This window comes from Muntiacus reevesi, chromosome 15, assembly GCF_963930625.1.
Source record: "Muntiacus reevesi chromosome 15, mMunRee1.1, whole genome shotgun sequence".
NCBI lineage: Eukaryota > Metazoa > Chordata > Mammalia > Artiodactyla > Cervidae > Muntiacus > Muntiacus reevesi.
The window spans coordinates 35,711,225-35,729,960 of record NC_089263.1 but is presented as its reverse complement, the minus strand read 5'-3'; positions in this window follow the sequence as shown (position 1 = coordinate 35,729,960).

Here is an 18,736-nt window from a genome sequence, read left to right as displayed (position 1 = left end):
ACACTTAGATGTGGCTATCCGACCTAGGTGTGGCCAAAGGTCACACAGCTGTGGCCTGTCTGACCAAGTCCAACACTGTGTAAAGACTGCAAATATCCACATTGTACTTTGTGTGAGTAAGAAATAAAATATTTGTGTTAAACCACTGAAATTCAGAGGTATTTGTTATAATATTTATACACTCACCATAAACAATTATTTACCCTAAATTATATCCAAAAAAATTGACTGTAATTGATGTGCTGCCACTTAAAAACTGAACTGTGTGGCCTTTGTTTAATTATCAAGGAATGGACAATAAGAAAATAGAAACCTAGAGATTTCTGTTGACCTGTACCAAAACTTGCATCCACCATAACTTGGAAGACAATTCTTATACATAATGAGACAAATGTCCTAGAGAAAGTGATTGGGAAGATAAAGAATAAAAAGGTTCATTGGTTTCTTTTAGCTTCCTTTACAAAAATGTTTTTAGAAAGATATGGTACAAAGATAAAAAGAATTGGAGAATGTCCAGAAGATTAAGGATTAGCAGTCAACTGTTTTAGACTCTCCTTTAGAAAATGCTAAGTATGGGGAGGAAAAAAAGACACAAACAGTTCAGTGAAAATTAAATAGGCAAAAGAACTAAACAGCTGACAGAGAAAGAAAAAAAGAGATAACTCAAAACTAAGTGTAGTTTGGAGGTTCCTTAAAAAACTAAAAACAGAATTGCCTTATGATCCAGCAACCCCACGGTTGAGAATATATCTGGAGAAAACTCTAATTTGAAAAGATACATGCACCCCAATATTCACAGCAGCATTACTCACAATAGCCAAGACTTAGTAACAACCTAAATGCCCATCGACAAATGAGTGGATAAAGATGTGGTATATATACATACACATGCACAATGGAATATTACTCAGCCATGAGAAGGCACAAAATAATGACATTTGTGGCAACATGGATGACATCGAGATCATCATATTAATTGAAGTAAGTCAGACAGATAAAAGCCAAATATAATACATCACTTATATCTGGAATTTAAAACAATGGTACAAATGAACTTATTTACAAAACAGAAGCAGAATCACAGACATAGAAAACAAACTTATGGTTATCAAAGGGGATAACCAGAGCCCAAGGAAGAGATAAATTAGGAGTCTGGGATTAATAAATACACACTACTGTATTAAAAAAAAAAAAAAAGTAAACAACAAGGGCCTACTGTATAGCACAGGGAACTATACTCAATATCTTGTCATAACTTATAATACTGAAGAATCTGAATAAGAATAAAAAACTAAAGTGTATTTAAAACCTTTGGGCAAGAACTGGGTGATCTTATTGACTCATGGAACTGATTGGATTCATATAGATCAGAAGGTTAGCAAGTTTTTTTCATGAATTACATAACCAAAAGAAACTAAGAGTAAAATCTAAAAATACTGGTGGCTTTTCAAGCCTTAAAAAAAACCTGCACCAGTAAACAAACTGCAAGCACATGTAGACCCCAATCAGGACATACTTCATTCACACAAGATATGATCACAGAGGATAACAGGAAAGAGTCTACCTGCCATGGTGAAGCCAAGGCCCTGGGAGAACTACGGATAGAAAGAATAAGGATGTTTGTCCGCAAAATCACAATCAGGCTAATGAAAAAATCTTCCTAATCAACTTCCACCATGCAAGAATCTTCATAAAACATGCCTAGCAGGTTATCAAACACTGAAATGTATCTGTGATGCTGTGTCCTCCAATTTCTGTATTTTCTTTTGTCATTCTGGACCTTCTATCTCACTGTGTATTTGATGTATTAGGGACAGATAACTTGTCTTTTCCAGTTCATTGATGTCTGGACCAGAAAAATATAGTTGAACTTGATGGAGAGGATAGAGTATCATCAGAAAAGTTTTAAGATGGATGGAACAGAAACACAAAATGTTGGCTTGTCTCCGAGGGTTAGTGCATCAAATACATGGGAGACAAATAAACATATTTGTTGACGAAAAAGTCAGACAAGCTATGCAGAGATTGCTTTCCCTGCTACCTTTGTCTGAGACTGAGTTCCTTCAAACCAGACTCGGAGATGCAGATTTACAAGTGAGTTTGTATACCCGTACACAGGAATGGAGGAGGTAGGAATCTGGAAAGGAAGTCAAACTGCTATGAATTCACCACGAAGGACTCAGTCATCCCGCAGGAAACACTGAACTGAGAGGGCCCTTCACAGCTGCCCTGCCTGTGGCAAGCTGGCCAGGTCCTTACAGACCACACTGACCACTCATAGGAGGTGTAGCCTCTGAGGATCAGACAAGAACTAGCTGTGTTGGATCTCTTCCCCTGAGGGCAACTTCTAGAGAAAGAATTAGTTGAAAGCTATCCCCTACCAGCAATTCAGGCAACTGGAGAAATAAGCACCTCTGTCCTGCTGGGGGATCTGAAGCACAACAGCTATTCTCCAAGGCAGAAAGCAAAATTATCTTTGCTACTCTGCCACTCTTGCAGTTAGGTATGGTGACACAATGAATGGATACATCCAATTCCCAGGCCTGGTTAATAAAATTCCCCTGCATGATCCTCCACATTCTAAGCACCCCGCCTTCAACACACACACACATCGTACATGTTACAGATGATACAGCAAAGGACAAGGCTCCATAGTGAATCTAGAAGGTCAAACAAACTTTGGATCTTAAATGACTAGGATGAATATTGTCACTTGACAAGAAATATCTAAGTCTGAATTTTTCTCTAAGGAAAAAAAAAATGAACCTGTTTTGTGTTAAGGGACAGAGATTTAGGAGTTATTCCTTATAGACGGACACATTATTTATGATGGGCATCCTGGCAGCTCAGGCAGTAAAGAATCCACCCACACTGCAGGAGACCCAGGTTCAATTCCTGGGTCGGGAAAGATCCCTGGAGAAGGGAATGGCAAGCCACTCCAGTATTCTTGCCTGGAGAATTCCATGTCAGAGGAGCCTGGCAGGCTACAGTCCATGAAAGAAAGTGAAAAATGAAACTGAAGTTGCTCAGTCATGTCCAACTCTTTGGGACCCCATGGACTGTAGCCTACCAGGCCTCTCCATCCACGGGACTGTCCAGGCAAGAGCACTAGAGTGGGTTGCTATTTCCTTCTACAGGGGATCTTCCCGACCCAGGGATTGAACCTGGGTCTCCCACATTGCAGGCAGAAGCTTTACCCTCGGAGCCACCAGAGAAGCCCATGAAGTTGCAAAAATGTTGGACATGATTGAGCAACTAACACTTTGGAATAAAGATCCATATTATGACAATAAATCATATATATGTGACAATACATAATTTTATCTAAAGTTCAAAATATCAGTAGTGATGATATAATGACAAGGAAAAAATTACAAAAAGAAATAGACTCTGCATATTAGTAATTCACTTGAGCTCCCAAAGTTTGTTTGTTTGTTCATCGGTTAATTAAAGAATTGGATGGGATCATTCAGGTTTTTTCCAGCATTAATAACCAATGATTTTACAACATTCTTTCCAGGATATAATGGTGGCATACAATCATTTTTTTTTTAAACTTCATAATTCTATAAAGCTGCATGGGTCACCCAGTGTGAAATCTGATATTTAGAATTCACGCCAAAACCCATGTAATTCATTTACCGTAAGCCCTATGCTTTATCACTGGCCAAGATTCAGACTTAGATGCTACATGTTCATGATTAATGTGCTTCTTTGGGGAGCGTTCAATGCCTTTTATGTCAGAAATCTAACTTTGCTATTGACTGAATGAATTATCACACTTCTCTCTTAGGACAGGGTGCTTCACACTCAGGTCATCTTAATATGTAGACTATTTATACCCTAGTAGAAGGAATCTGCAGGAAAAAAATGTTCCCTCTTTCTTTCTAGAAACTGGTGTTTCTTGTGCTACTAGAAAAAATTTCTATGATTAAGTCCATCATAATAATAAAGGTGCTTTCTCCTCAGAAGGGGTCTTTCCTGGCTATTGACAGTTGTTTAGCCAGTCAGTGTCAGATTCCGAGAGAATCCATTGGTGTGATGTGTATTCCAGGCCTAAATACTACATAGCAGCAACGCACAGGGATTCCTAAACTGTGTGCAGATACTAGTCAGGAGGGAGAACTTCAAGTAAAATTAATAGCCACCTTGCGCTTAAAAAAAAAACGCATTATTGAAATGGTACTCCTTCAAGGTTGCACACAGCTGGTTTAATGCTGATTATGCTTTAAGACAGAGAGAATAATTAAATAGGATAGAAAATGGTGTAAGGTTATTCATGACAGAAAAGATGCCAAGAACTCTACAACAAAGGCCAGTGCCTGATAAAAGAAACTAAGATAAATTTAATGAAAACCTACTAGTTTACAACTCTTTCCCCCTCATCTAGAGTTAGCTTGGTGAACATACTGTACACACTTAAGGAGTTCTACACTTTAAAAACCAGTCTAATACACACTCTTGTTTTCTCATTTCTAGGTTTACATGCAATGAATAGGGCACATAAAACCCAATTAAGCTTTAGCTTTATAGGCTTTTTCATATATATGTTAATCAAAATAACACAATGTTCTTAAAGCAAAGAACTCTTAGGGGCTAAATTAAAACATAAATGAAATAAAAATTTAAGAAATACAATCATATCATAATTATTTTAATGAGTATTCATGAAATAAACCAATATCATTAGGTAATTTTAGGAAACTTGGGTTTCATTGCTAATGTTTTTAAAAAATTTATTAGCACTTGATTTTCTCTGTCATGCCCTTTTGTTAATGATGCATTGATACTAATCTTTTAAATATTGATGCTTCTTTAAGCATAATAATTAAAATTACTCAAATATTCAGATATCATTTTAAAAAGCAATATTAAACCCATTCATGTTGTAATTCTTGTTCTCATATTTTAGAGAGTTAACATTATGATATTTTTCACTTGAAATGACTTGTCTCATTTAAACTAGGTTATTTTAAATGTTATTCCCTTGCTGAATCCATTTCAAAAATGTACTAGCTTTGTTATTATTGGTTAACATCTGAGATCTTTAAACTATTTAGTATACAGATACATATGACTTAAAGGATTTCAGAATATTTAGAAACAATTTAAATGTATACATTACATATACACACACACACATTCACAGAGGCTGAGGTTTGGGGTAATTCTACTTGTCTCTGATGAAATCACTACCATTTACAAACTAAAATCCTAACTATAATGGCTCTGATAAGTATATAGAAAACATCTAGTTCTTTAGTCGCATGGTTGCACAAATACATTTCATAGAGGAATCACAACTATTTGCTACATTCTCTTCTATGAATTTTAAACTCTCTAGGCAATGATGCATCTCCCCGAGCATCTTCATTCTCATTACATCAGATAAGGTAAGATCAGGATTAAAATGTCTCTTTATAGAGGAAACAAAAGTTTGGGCTGGGAATTACTATTTTAAAGAAAGAATTATTTCCGTAGATTTTGCATTGGTTCAGTGGCAAAATTGCTTCTACACTGTTTTGCTCAGCATCCTGCTGGTTGTTCAGTCTGCCACAATATATAAAATATCATTGCTCTGATACACTGCAAGCTTTCCAAGCGATTGCATTCCAGACATAATTAAGAATAAACTAATGCCTTCAGACATGCTACTTTCTCCATTTCAAATGATCATTTTACAGAAGAATGCATTATATTTTTCCATCAGAGTTTGATTTACTACTCATAGCTGAAGGATAAATTTGATCTCTTTTATCTATTGGATATTTTAGAATAAATGCCTCCTTTCATTTAAAAATTTAGTAATTTAAAGTTATATTACCTCTTCTTATCAATTCGTGTTCTCCCATAATTTTCAACTCTTTTTGAAAAAAGCATCTTACAACTTTTTCATATTACTTAAACTGATTTCCAAAGATAAGGCAATAAGAACTCAAAAGGAAAACCTCATTTTAGTTGCCCTTTAATAATGTGCTTCTAAGAGATATACTGGAGTTTTATAATTCTTAGCTGACTTAACAAAATGGAAAATTTCCCAGATACTATCTTGGTATTTCAGGCATCAGTGAAACAGGGACATAAATGTTTTGGTTTTTAAGTCAAACAAAAAGGTGCTTTTTGAAGACTGCTCAGATGTGACCTCAGAAAAACTTACTTTACTTTCTGTGCTCTTGGCACAGAAATCATATTTCATCCTTCTCACCAATTCTTGAGATACCATGTTTCATAGTAAATACTTCTCAGAAATTGTCACAGTCACCCTTCCCACTGGGGTCCTTACTGTAAAAAAAAAAAAAAACACTGCATCCTCACATTAACAATTTTGAATAGATAACTTCTAATGGTGTTTAAAACACCTCTAATTCAATTCACCCAGAATATTCATTACCACAGCATTTCTATTCTCAAACTTGATTATTTTGGTTAATAGGACTTTTAAAAGATCCCACTCAACTATCTACCTTGTTTGAATCCCCTCTGTACATCTGATAAATGATGCCCCTGACTATGTTGTGTAAGAAGCTATATATAAATGTCTTTTCCCAGTTTCACAATGTGAGAGCCAAAGAATTCCTTTTGAAATTCTCCAGTCAATGGATTTCACACATTCTATTGCTTTATCTTGATCATGGGTAGGTTTCTTGAAAGTGAAGTGAAGTGAAGTCGCTCAGTCATGTCCAACTCTTTGAGACCCCATGGACTGCAGCCTCCCAGGCTCCTCCGTCCATGGGATTTTCCAGGCAAGAATACTGGAGTGGGTTGCCATTTCCTTCTCCAGGGGATCTTCCTGACTCGGGGATTGAACCCGGGTCTCCCGCATTGCAGGCAGATGCTTTACCCGCTAAGCCACCAGGGAAGCCCTAGGTTTCTTGAAAAATCAAGCAGAAACAAGTTACCTCTGAAGCATTAAACTATCTACTGTAGCAAATACAACTGAAATTATCTTCTTTTAAACCAGTTGATTTCACATATTTTACCTTCTAAATACATACAAGCATTTAAAAATATTTTTGTATGTGTTTAAGACAAATTTATAACTATTCACATATAGAATACCTGTATCTATCACATTTTAGCTGAAATGAACAGCCCAGTCAAAAGACAGTACTTCAATAGAATGACTTTTTAAACTAATTTTTGTTAAGGCATCAAATATTTTATTCAAAATTCACTTCTAATAAAATTGTTCTAGCAATAAAAAGATATAGTTGGTAGTCTAATACTGAATATATAAAGAAATTATTTAATTTTGGAAATTATGTAATTGAAGTACTTGGCTTACTCACATGTTATATCCAATCCCTAAGAAATCAATCAATGTTCTATCAACAACAACAAAAAGTGCATTTATTTGAGCAGCTGTTGCATCAATTGCCAGATTCACCCTGATTCATCTTTGTTTCATTTGTCTCCCTCTTGGCAGCAGTTCTGTAGATAAACATATACTGACTTTTGGTAAGTTATAATCAAACCACTTCTGCTTTATACTCATTAGACCCTATAGGCTTTTATAGGATACTTTTGAGTAAACACACACACACACACACAGAATAGTTTTATTTCTCAGAGTGAGGTATGACTGGAACCACCTGGGTTCATGAAAATGCATGCTGAATCCAGTGAGACAGCTGCTTTTTAAAGGCACAGGATGTGATTGATTCCTCTGTAACTTCATGCAGCTAGATTGCCACCAGACTACCTGATGGGAAGAGCTGACTCATTGGAAAAGACCCTGATGCTGGGAAAGACTGAAGGCAGGAGGAGAAGGGGACGACAGAGGATGAGATGGTTGACTGGCATCACTGACATGAGTTTGAGCAAGCCCCGGGAAATAGTAAAGAACAGGGAAACCTGGCATGCAGCAGTCCACTGGGTGGCAAAGAGCTGGACATAACTGAGTGACTGAGCATCAACAAAACCTGGCCAACTTGCTTTTAAACTTCTTGATTATGCCATGTTTCTTCTGATCTGAGGGCCTTCATGAATCCTATTCCCCCCATCTGAAATTATCCAATCCCACTGCTCCAATTCCACTCCCTGGAGGACATGTACTCAATGCATCATGTCTAGCTGACCTCATTCTCCTTTTCTCCCCACCTACTCTTGGGCACATGCTTTACCATACACATGTAACTGTTCCTTCACTGCAACTGTCACAACAATGATAAACTTACTTTTACTGTTTTCTTTTTTGCTCTGTCAGCCTTACCTTATGTTTTAATTGCCAATAACACTGCACCCGTGTCCATTTTGAAATCACTTCATTACCAATAAATGGATGTTTGATAAATGTTCAGCAAAAATCTATTAAAATAATACAGCTACATTTACAGAAGTATTTGGAATACAGACTTATATTTTTCTTTTCCCATCAGAGTGATTTTTTTTTTCCAACAAGAATAATTCTAAGTATTAGTGGAGTAACTATTACTGTTATCATTAACAAAATACTTAGTAGGTGCCTTACTAGTTAGGATACATTCTGCTGCAAGAAAAAATGATTAAGAATTCAAACTTTTAACAGTAAGGAAACTTATAACGATCAGGCATAGGAAGAACCTAGACATTTTTTACTCAGTGCTCAAACATACCCTGAGGGCTCCAGGTTGTATTCATTTTAGAATCATAGGTGTTTTCTCACACTAGACCACTCTGACAAATCTATGTGTCACTTCCAGAAATCAAAAAGAAAAATCAGAGAAATAGGTTTAATTTGTATATTTCTCTTTGAAGCAGAATCTGTCTTTTTTTGTCAGCGGGAGTGATACTATACACCTTCAGTTTAACCATTCACCAACAAGAAGAAAAGGGTCACAATTAGTTTAGAGAGGCCAGGACCTACTCCCACAGCAAAAGACTGTGCCAGCCACCCCTGAGGCACAAACTACCAGAAAAGAGATAAAGCAAATTCCCTTTCTCTTAGGAAGGAGGAAATCGTTTGGGGGGATTAAAACTAGGTAGGTAGCAAGCAGTGTCAGAATTAGTGATCAATATTGTAAGGTACTGAGGAAAATCAGATTTTTTTTTTTAAGTGAAACAATTTCTTCTAGCATTTTATATTTTTGCTAAAGAAAACATTAAAAAGCACATTGTGGTGGTTTTTGTTTTTTCAATTTCCCTAGAACATGACACACTTTTCACCTTATAATTTGTGTAAGCCATTTTCTTCCCTATTAAAATGTATGATATTATAGGCTTGAGGTTTGGATAGGGTTGTGCAAGAAGCAGGGGGGGAGGAATAACAGCAAAGTGAACAAAAATGATTGTCATTTTGTAAAATTACAAAAGTGAAAAGGGGCAATATGTTCTGTCTGTATTATAGGACAAAGTTATGACAATGAAGTGTCTTTTATCTTGAGAAAAATATAGATAGATAGCGATAATATCTTTATTATCTATATTTTCTTCTAATATCCAAGAAGAGAATTAAAAAGTGACATGGAATGAGGAAATCGTTCTTTCTTCTGAGGTGACTTTAATTATAAATTTTTTATGATTCCATAATAAGGGTTCTAATTTTTTCTTTCTTTTCCTTTGTCTTTAAATGAACTAATATTCTACTAATGAATTTAGTCGAAATTGGATATAACTTCAATTAACATGTGTTCCTTGCAGTGAAGAATATCATGAAAAGCATCCTAGCATGATACTAAAACCTCAGTATATATAAGCAGGAAAGTTAATCACCATCATTACCATTTATACCTCATTCTGATAACTGCTGAGTCTTATAGCAGTAAATTACATAGACACTATAAAACAGCCAAAAAAAAATTATATTCAGCAGAGCACTCAAAATACCATATACAATATCAGGCTTAGATTTGGTGATTATTAATATAAAAATAGAGAAAAAATAACACTAAGTAACACTGGTTTTATCCTAGCAAAAGAGATTTCAAAAAGCTCGCTAGTTTGATACTGAATATAAGCAGCCTCTGCCATCCTAGTATTACAATGCATTACAACTGCTCTGACCAAAGTTAATCACTGATTATTCAAGAAAAACATAACCACTATGGACACTTTCCAGGCCCCTTTGCTTCAACTTTATTGCTCTCCTCCTAATTTTGATTATTTCATCCCTCATTAACATAAGTCCTAAAGGATAACAGAAGGAATGAAGCTGAACACAGTACAAATAAATCGGTCAAAGGGACTCTGGTAGAGGAAAGGATTGAAGACTTTAGTTGAATATCAACTACTGATTATACTATAGCATTCAGAATACATTACTGAAAGAGTTAAAATGTCAAAAATATTACTTAAATCAAGCACAAATTATTTGAGTTGTATATTCCCTTGAAAATTTCAGAGCATTTAACAGAATGATAAAGTAACCAGAACACGGCATTACAAGAAATCAGGAGTTTTTTCTTACAGGAATACCTTGTAAAAAATAATGTTTTGATACTCAAGTCAATTCCCTATCCGGTCATTCCTACATTTTGGGATACAAAGAAAAAAATATGTTCCCTTTTAGCATCTTTATTGAGATACAACTGAGGTAAAATGCATTGTATCTGTTTACGTTTTCACATATGTGTATTATCACCAACAACATGACAGTGAATACATCTATCACCCTAAATTTCCAATGAATTTGAGAGTCAGACTTTTATTTTTAATTCCTCAACAAAGTGTATTAGAATTTTGATAGGGATTGAATTGAATCTGTAGATTACTTTGGGAGAGTATGCCATCTTAACTATATTTAAGTCTTCTGATTCATGAATACAAGATCTTTCTATTTATTTAGATCTTAAATGTCTTTTAGAAATTACAATTTCAGTGTATAAGTTTTATACCTCCTAGGTTAAATTTATTCTTAAGGGTTTTATTCTTTGTGATGCTATTGTAAAAGGAATTGATTTTTAAAATCTATTTTCAGAAATTTATTGTTCATTGCTAATGTACATAAATACAACTGATTTATGCCTGTTGACCTTGTACCCAGTAACCCTGTTGGATTTACTTAATAATTCTAGTAGTTTTTCATGGATTCCTTAGTATTTTTTATATATAAGATCATGCTATCTGAAAATAAAGGTAATTTTGCACCTTCCTTTCCAATTGGAATGCCTTTCTTTCTTTTTCTAGCCTGACTGGTTTGGATGGAAACTCCAGTGCAGTGTTGCATAGCAGAGGTGAGGGTGTGCATCCTTGTCTTCTTCTCAATCTTATGAGGAAAGCCTTCAGTTTTTCACCATTGAGTAACAGTGGATTTTTCATAAACATTCAGTCATGTTGAAAAATTCTCTTTACTCCTAGTTTTCTGTTTTGCTACTTAAAAAAAAATGTATATATCATGAAATTGTTAGATTGAAATGCCTCTTCTGCATCAGTGGAGATGACCATGCCTGTTTTTCATTACTTCATTCTACACTGATTATTTTTCATACTATGAACTATCCTTACATTCTTATAATAAGTTCTACTTTGATATAGTATATATAGTCCTTTTAATATGTTGCCGGATTTCATTTGCTAGTATTTCATTGAGGACTTTTACATTTATATTCATAAAGATACTGAAAAGAAAAAGAGATTTGCTTTCTTGTAATGCCTTCAGTAATGGCTTCTTGTAATCGCTTCATTATCACGTTAATGAGTTAGGAAGTGTTCTCTCATATTTTTTTGTTAGATTTTGAGCAGAATTGGTAATTCTTTAAATGTCTGGTAGAATTAACCAGTGAGGCCATATCACTCTGGATTTGTCGTGGTTGGGAGGTTTCTTATTTATTCAGACTCTTCTGTTATATTTATTCAGTTTCTAATTTTTGAATCAGTTTCAATTTTATTTTGGTTCAGGAACAAGCCTGTTTCATGTTGGCTAATTTATTGGTATATAGTTTTTCACAGTACTATCTAAAAATCCTTCTATTTAAATTTAAGTAAGGTGATTAGTAATATCCCCAATTTTACTTCTGATTCTAGTATTTTGAGTTATATCTCTTTTATTCTTGGTCAGTCTAAGTAAGAACAATCAATATTTTGATCTTTTCAAAGAACTAATTTTGGTTGTACTGATATTTCTTTAGTTTTTATATTCTCTGTTTCATTGATCTCCATCATTCTTTTATTCTGCTTGCTAGTTCCTTTGGTTGCAAAATTAGGCTACAGATTTGGTATCTTCCTTTATTAATGTAGACATTTATACCTATAAATTTTTCTCTAAGCAATGCTTTCACTGCATCCCATAAATTTTGGTATGTTTCTTTTCACTCATATCTAATTTCCTTTGTGATTTCTTCTTTGATGCTTTGGTTGTTTGAGCGATTTTTACATTTTTAAATTATTTCCCACAGATTTGTAAATGTTCCAGGTTTCCTACTGTTACCAATTTCTAGCTGTTTCCAATGTGGTTGGCAAAGGAACTTTTCATGTTTAGTCTTTTATTATTTAATTTATTGATACTAGTTTTTTGACTTAATATGAGATCTATCCTAGGTAATGTTTCATGTGTACTTGAGAATATGTAAATTTCTATTGTTTGACAGAATGTTCCATATATGTATAAAAAAGTCTCTTTGGCTTATAGTGTACTTCAAGTTCTTTATATTCTAGTTGCTATTCTATTTCTTTTCTCCATTATTGAAAGTGGGATCCCAAAGTCCCAACTATTATTATAAAAAATCTGTTTATCCTTTCAATTCCACCAATTTATTTCATATATTTGGAGACTGTGTTGTTAGATGTAGAAGAGGTACATGAATACACTGAAGAACTCTACAAAAAAGGTCCTAATGACCCAGATAACCATGATGGCATAGATGGCGTGGTCACTCACCTAGAGCCACACATCCTGGAATATCAAGTCAAGTGAGCCTTTGGAAGTATTACTACAAATAAAGCTAGTGAAGATGATGGAATTCAGCTGAGCTATTTCAAATTCTAGAAGATGATGATGTTAAAGTACTACACTCAATATGCCAGCAAATTTGGAAAACTCAGTAGTGGCCATGGGACGGAAAAAGGTCAGTTTTCATTCCAATTCCAAAGAAGGAAAATGCCAAAAAAATCTTCAAACTACTGTACAATTGTGCTCATTACACATGCGAAGAAGGGTATGTTCAAAATCCTTCAAGCTAGGCTTCAGGAGTGCATGAATGGAGAACTTCCAGATGTTCAATCTGGATTTAGAAAAATCAGAGGAACCAGAGATCAAATTGTCAACATTTGTTGGGTCAAGCAGAAAGCAAGGGAATTACAAAAAACATCTATTTCTGCTTCACTGACTACAATAAAGCCTTTGGCTGTGCGGATCACAACAAATAGTGGAGAAAATTCTTAAAGAGATGTGAATACCAGACCACCTTACCTGTCTCCTGAGAAACCTGTATGTGGGTCAAAAAGCAACACTTAGAATCAGACATGAACAACAGACTGATTCCAAATTGGGAAAAGAGTACAAGGTTGTATATTGTCACCCTGCTTGTTTAACTTATATGCGGATTCAGTTCAGTTCAGTCGCTCAGTCGTGTCCTACTCTTTGCGACCCCATGAATCGCAGCACACCAGGCCTTCCTGTCCATCACAAACTCCCGGAGTTCACCCAAACCCATGTCCATCGAGTCAGAGATTCCATCCAGCCATCTCATCCTCTGTTGTATCCTTCTCCTCCTTCCCCCAATCCCTCCCAGCATCAGAGTCTTTTCCAACGAGTCAACTCTTCATATGAGGTGGCCAAATTATTGGAGTTTCAGCTTCAGTCCTTCCAATGAACACCCAGGACTGATTTCCTTTAGGATGGACTGGTTGGATCTCCTTGCAGTCCAAGGGACTCTCAAGAGTCTTCTCCAACACCACAGTTCAAAAGCATCAATTCTTTGGTGCTCAGCTTTCTTCACAGTCCAACTCTCACATCCATACATGACGCCTGGAAAAACCATAGCCTTGACTAGATGGACCTTTTTTGGCAAAGTAATGTCTCTGTTTTTTAATATGCTATCTAGGTTGGTCACAACTTTCCTTCCAAGGAGTAAGCGTCTTTTAACATCATGGCTGCAGTCACCATCTGCAGTGATTTTGGAGCCCAAGAAAATAAACTCTGTCAGTGTTTCCATTGTTTCCCCATCTATTTGCCATGAACTGATGGGACTGGATGCCATGATCTTGTTTTTTTGAATGTTGAGTTTTAAGCCAGCTTTTTCACTCTCCTCTTTCACTTTCATCAAGAGGCTCTTTAATTTCTCTTCACTTTCTGCCATAAGGGTTGTGTCATCTGCATATCTGAGGTTATTAATATTTTTCCCAGCAATCATGATTCCAGCTTGTTGATTCATCCAGTTCAGTATTTCACATGATGTACTCTGCATAGAAGTTAAATAAACAGGGTGACAATACACAGTCTTGACATATTCCTTTTCCAGTTTGGAACCAGTCCACTGTACCATGTCCAGTTCTGTTGTTTCTTGACCTACATACAGATTTCTCAAGAGGAAGGTGGTCTTGTATTCCCATCTCTTTAAGAATGTTCTACAGTTTGTCATGATCCACACTGTCAATAGCTTTAGCATAGTCAATAAAGCAGAAGTAGATGTTTTTCTAGAACTCTCTTATTTTTTTGATAATCCAAAGGATGTTGGCAATTTGATCTCTGGTTCCTTTGCCTTTTCTAAATCCAGTTTGAACATATGGAAGTTCTCGGTTCACGTACTGTTGAAACTAATGTGGAGAATTTTAGCATTACTTTGCTAGCATTGTGAGATGAGTGCAGTTGGGCAGTTGTTTGAACATTCTTTGACCTCACCTTTCTTTGGGATTGGAATGAAAACTGACCTTTTCCAGTCCTGTGGCCATTGCTGATAATAAGTGTGTTAAAATTTCAGAGCTCTCATCAAAATTCATGTTTCACTTTTTTCTTTGTTAAGCATTCTTTTGCTTAAGTTTTTGATTAAATTTGAGAATTGAAAAAGTTTATTCTGACAGTTTTGCAAACATTCATTCTTATTAGGAGGCAAGGAGTTTGAGATTTCCCAAGTTTATCATTTTCACTGATCTAATTCTAAGCATGTCATTTTTAAAACAGTTTATATTTTATTTCTTCTTTTTGAGCCCTTATGCTTTATTTTTCTTGCATAATTGCAATGTTTACAATTTCTAGTAATATTCCAGTGCAGCATAAAAGAGGTGATAGAAGTTATCTTTATCATGTGAACTAACAGGGAAAATTTAAGTGGTTCACTTTATAAATACCTTTATTTAAGAATAGTTTGAATACTATAAAAATTACATTCAAATGACTTTTTGTAAAGTTGCAGAGCTGTGCATCCAAAACCATATTCCAACTGTATAACATTTCCCCTGACCTCCACCCACTTGCAGTTACTCTCCATTCCCATCCACAGCCATAGGGAATCACTAATCCATGTCATATCTCTATAGATTGCCTTTTCTGGAGATGCATATTAAGATAGCATACCATATGTCATTATTTTGTATCTAATATCTTTCAGTTATCATGTTTTTTAAGTTCACCCACCATGTGGTATGTATCAGCACTATTTTCTTTTATATTGTTGAATAACTTTCCAGTGTATGAATATATCCCAGTTTATTTGTCCATTAACTAATCAATATACATTTGGATTGTTTTCAGTTTCTGACTATTATTAATAACGCTGCTATAAAAATTAATATAATAATTTATGTTAACATATGCTTTCATTTCTCTTGATAGATACTTACATATAGAATTTGTGCTTACTTTTCCATTAAACTACCAAATTATGCTCCAAAATGACTGGCACATCTGATATTCCCATAAGGATGAGAATTCCAGTTTCTTCATAATCTGGCCAATATTTGTGAAGTGGTGTATTACTGTGGTTTTAGTTTGCATTACCCTAATAAATAATGATGTTGATCACTTTTATGTCCTTGATTACCATTTGAATACCTTTGAAGGTGAAATATCTAATGAAAATCTTTGAATTTTTAAATCTTTGCATTTTAATTGGGTTATTTGTTATACTGAATTGTAAAGTTATTTAAATTTCTGAGATACACATACTTTAAGAGATGTGATTTGTAATTATTTTCTCAAAGTCTCTGGTTTGTCTTTTCACTGGCTCACTGGTATCTCTCAAAGTGTGAAAGTTTTTAATTCTCATGAAGTCCTATTTAATTTTTTTTAATTTATGTATTATAGTTTTGCTATTGGGATTAAGAAACATTTGCTCACTTCAAGTTCACAAAAATTATTGCTGCATTCTCTTCCAAGAATTTTATAGCTTTAGCTCTTACATTTAGTTCTATCATCCATCTTAGTTAATTTTTGTATATGCTGAATTCATTATTCTACATGTGGTTATCTGAATGTCTCAGCATAATTTCTTAAAAAGACAATCCTTTCTCCACTGAAAAGCCATAACATTCCATAGAATTTTCTTGGCATCACTAGTAAGCATCTTTAACCACCTTTAAAGTAATCAAGCACATATTTTTGTTGTGGTAATTGACATTGTTATTTGAATCACTCTTATTATCACACCCAGCTTTTGTTAGAATGTAGAATCCTACATTATGTTGGCACAGGGGCCTTATCCAGACTCATTGCCAGTTGTCTCTATTTAAAAAGCACAAAGTCATCTAACACCTAAATCACCTACACAATCTTTTCCAGAGTTAGAATAATCTTTGATTTATAACTATTTTATAATCAGAAGATATTCAACTGACACACACACTATTCCCTAAGTATTTAAATGTTATACATTCAAATTATAAATAATGGTGAAATAAATGCCCAAATTAGGTATATGCCTATATACACAAACACATGGACCTTACTGCTATATCCTGGATACACAACAGGATATACTACTGTGTATCCTGATATTATTTTACTCAAAAATAAAGTATGAATGTATTTACATGTCACTGGTATTCATAGACATGTTTTTTCCTAGCTTCACAGTGTTCTATAATGTGCAGCTTGCAATATAATCTTAATAATTTTCTATTATAGAGTATTTCTCTGGCATCAGTGCCTACATGCCACTCTTTTAAAATAGATTATGCTCTGGTATCTCTTCAGTCTTCAAGTCCATATCCAGTTATAATTTCATAAAGCCTAGAAATTTGAACAGGATGCCTTTACCTTGCTGTTGTTTTATAATTGCTTTACCTATCTTGAAATTCAATTATCATATTTTCTTGTGTTCAGGCCAAGTTGAACAAACTACTACCTAAGTTATACTGATAACTCAGAAATAATGGAGTGTGCATCAGTTAGTTCATACCTATCTTACACATTTTTAAAGTGATCATTTTGTGGGGGGACTGAAAAGCAACATTAGACTATTAGAAGTAACTTGTGTTAGTATTACTACTGCTCTGTTGTATCCAACACAAGTTTTCAGAGTAAATTCTTACCTCCTCTATGTCTCAAGCTTAGACACTTAGGCACCAGTCAAAATGAATTGGTTATTACCTAGCCTCCTGATTTCCTGAGTAACACATCATAGGTCATGTGTAGAAATATGTACAATAAATATTTGAATTAGTTTGCTGAATAATTAGGCAGGATGGGTTCAACCTCAACAGATAGCTATAGCTCAAAAATGTTCTTTAAAATTTACTCTTTAAAATAAGTTTATATATATATATAGACATGTATATGTTTATCATATGCACATACACAGAATAACAATGAAAACCAGTCACACTTTTCATTTCTTCAAGACTGCTCATTGGATTTTAGAAAAGTATGGCAGGGCAGCTGTTACAAGGCATTTAAAAAACACTTAAATGACATTAGTTTTAAGGAACATTATAAAAGTGTCTTCTTGGGAAGATAAGCAGCAACTTATAACATTAAAGGCCTAAGAATTGGGCAGAGCTGGTATTTCTCTGTGTTAGTGACTATACAAAGTAATAATTATACAGTTATAGCACCCAGATCACTGCATCAAAATTTTTCATTTTTATGTCAGTGTTTTCACTCTTTCTCTGTTCATTTTGGGTTGCCTTAGAAGAGAACAGTTATTCTTTGTCAGGTTGAGGGCATTCAAGTGAACCAAAAGGTCAATCTAATTAAAAAAGGGAAAGAACTTCAAACCACAAGGGGAAAAACGATCCAGCTAAATGCCAAGGAATTTATATTACTGAATGCATGAGGTAAACAGTCAAACAATGAGATGAATGCACGAAGGTGTCAAAGAGAAAATAAAAGAGTCTGTGACCTTTAAATTATTATTATTTTTTGTAAATTAAATGATATTTACTCCTTGAAAGAGAAACACTGCACATCAGAAACATTTAAAAAGACGATTAATTTTTATCATGTCTTAGTTTTGGAAAGCTTTATTTTCCTCCAATGATTCACAACAATATTTATAAACTATTGAATACAGAAATTATTCCCAAGGATACACTTAATAATTTTAATTTTTATTCTTTGCAAAAACTATCCATCAATTGCAACTGCCCTCCCCCAAAGTATTGTTCAAAACACATTGCTAAAGTTGAGTTAAACCCTTACAAGAACAGATTTTAACTCTATGGTATTAACGGTTTGCAAATCAAAATAGAGAAAATAATAGTATCTGGACTTTTTCACTGTATTCCCCCCTCTCCCCCCAAGCCATCCATGTTTTTTTAACCAAACATGGAGCCATACAGTAGTAAGTATATAGTACTCATAGAATTTAAAAGTTCAATAAAGGGTGAAGGTGCATTAACTAAACTGTTAGTTAGACTGACTACATTGAAATCTGTCACCAAGTGA